Here is a 2,807-nt window from a genome sequence, read left to right on the forward strand (position 1 = left end):
AATAGAGGACAGTAGATCAACTTCTTCAGATCATGGAAGACTCAAGAACCATCATAGCAAAATATGATGGTTGGATTGAATCATGGGGAAAGACAACAGCTAAATAGAATATTTTGAGTAAAATGAGGGAAGTTTTAGTATTGTAGGAAAGAAAAAATAAATTTTCCTTTACCCTTCTAGGTCTTGGCTAAGATGCCACCCTCCATCCTGATAATAAAAGACAGATAAAAGAGATAAACAGAATCTTAATAACATTTATGCCTACTGTACATATGGGAGAGACCCAGGAAAACTGAGTACTGGAAATGGCCCAAGCCATCACGTTAAATATTATCTCCAGCTAAAGACAAAACAAGATGCTAGGTGTGGGAAGTCACTTATGGGAACTTATCAGAAAGAGAACAGTAAACAAGTCTATGTTTGACCCTGGCAGGTTAGCTCAGTTCACAGATGGAGCATCGTCTTGATATGCTAAGGTTGCAGGTTTGATCCCTGGTAAGAGCACATAACAGAAGCCACCATGGAATGCATAAATAAGTGGTACCATAAATTGATGCTTCTCTCTCTTTCTCTTAATTTCCCTTCCTCCTTTCTTAACTTCCTCCTTCTCTCCCTCTCTCTCTCCCTCCCCCCTACCTTTTGTTCTCTAAAAGATCAATAAAGCCATAAACAGATTGGCTCAGTGGATACAGCATCATCCTGTGGACTGAAGGGTCCCAGGCTCGATTCTGGTCAAGGGCATGTACCTTGGTTGCGGGCACATACCCAGTAGGGGTGTGCAGGAGGCAGCTGATCTATGTTTCTCTCTCATCGATGTTTCTAACTCTATACCTCTCCCTTCCTCTGCATAAAAAAATCAATAAAATATATTTTTTAAAAAATCAATAAAAAACAAACAATATTGGCTTGTAATCTCAGTGGTTAGAGCATTAGCCAGCACACCAAAGGGTCTAGGGTTCAATTTTCAGTCAAGGGCACATACCTGGTTTGTGCCCTGCCTCCAGTTGGGGCACATGTGGGAGGCAACCAGTTGATGTATCTCTTTCACATCAGTGTTTCTCTTAATCTCTCCTCTTCCCTCCCTCCTTCCCTCCCTTCTACTCTCTCCCTTCCACTCTCTCTGAAAAGTAATGGAAAAAATATCCTCTTGTGAGGATTAAAATAACAAAGCAAACAAACATAAAACATGACTAAGCTTGTTATACAGATTTAAGTCATTGCCTTCTCTATTGATAAGCATTTCTAGAGATTTAGAGTCATTCTCCTCTTCCTGGTATAGAGGGGGAGACACACTTACAAATGGAGATTTGTCTTATAAATGTAAATGTATACACCTTATTGCTCCCAAGCCAAATGACTGAAAGAGAGGCATTTACCCACACATTTACCAATCATTTCTTATAAAACTAGAGTTTTTTTTCTTTAAAGAAATAGAATACTGTCTCCAGGGTGAACTGCAGCAGCCAGTATGATTGTTACTCATCCAGATCAAAGCCTCATTCTTTCAAAATTCATAGGTCTTCAGAATAGTGGCATGTCAACAGCTTCCCCAGATGTCTCTCATATACAAACCAGTGTGGACTGGACAGAGCTGTGTGGTTATTGAGACTTCAAGATCCCCTTCCATGATAACCATTAGGAAATGTGGAAGAAAAAATATTTATTACTCTCAGACCTGGAGTTTTTTAGGCCAGCCAGGAGCCACAGAGCGAGGTGGCAAGAAAATAGTAAGTGGAGTTCAAGAAACAAAATAGCAGAGGAATAGATGGACATGTCCCAAGTCTTGTCCTGGAGAAAATAGAATGAGCAGCTGAAATGAATAACATCCAACCCAAATTGGTGAAGGAGACTCAACTGGGAGACAGTTTGCAGCTGGGAAGGGTAGAGGATCCCTGGAGAAAGGAGTTGTATGAGCAGCCCATTCCCCTGTCTAAGGAGCAGTAACCACATGAGCAGCCCACCCCACCTGAGGAGCAGCAGCCTCACTAGCAGCCTGCCCACGATTGAGGAGTGGGAGCCCCATGCAGCCCACCCCCATCCAAGGAGCAGCAGCTGTGCAAGCAACCTGACCCCGTCCGAAGAGAAGCAGCCACATGAGCAGCCTGCACCCATCTAAGGATCAGTAGCTTTGTGAGAAGCCCACCCCATATGAGGAACAGCAGCGCCAAGAGCAGCCCGCCCCCATTCGAAGAGCAGCAGTCACCTGAGAATCACGCCTTGGTCCAAGGAGCAACAACCACACGAGCAGACCACCCATGCTGGAGGAGTGGCAACCCTGAGCAGGCCACACTGGTCCAAGGAGCAGTAGCCCTGCAAGCAACCTGCCCCTGTCCAAGAAGTGGCAGCCTCACAAGCAGCCTGCTCCATCTGAGGAACAGCAACAGCATGCATCCAGCCCCAATCCAAGGAGCAGCAACCACGTGAACAGCCCATGCCATCAAAGGAGCAGCAGCCACGCTCAGCCCACCCCCATATGAGGAGCAGCAGTCTCCTGATCAACTCACCCTTGTCCAAAGAACAGCAGCTGTGTGAGCAGCCTCCCCCACCAGCCAGAGGAGATACCACTGCTGCAAACAGCACCCACCAAAGGAGCCACTGACAACTGAGGAGCAGCCCCTGCAGAAGTCCACATCTAGATCAGTGGGTGAGACCAAAAATGCGTAGACAAAGAAACCCCCAAAGGAAAGAAAAGAGGGAAATCACCAGAAAAGGAGGAAGCTAGGTGAAAGAGAGGCATGCAATATGTCAGAAAAAGAATTCAGAATAAGGGTCATACAGTTCATAAACCAGATGGATGAAAACAATCA

The sequence above is a fragment of the Myotis myotis genome, unplaced genomic scaffold (assembly GCF_014108235.1).
Source record: "Myotis myotis isolate mMyoMyo1 unplaced genomic scaffold, mMyoMyo1.p scaffold_m19_p_4, whole genome shotgun sequence".
Taxonomy (NCBI): domain Eukaryota; kingdom Metazoa; phylum Chordata; class Mammalia; order Chiroptera; family Vespertilionidae; genus Myotis; species Myotis myotis.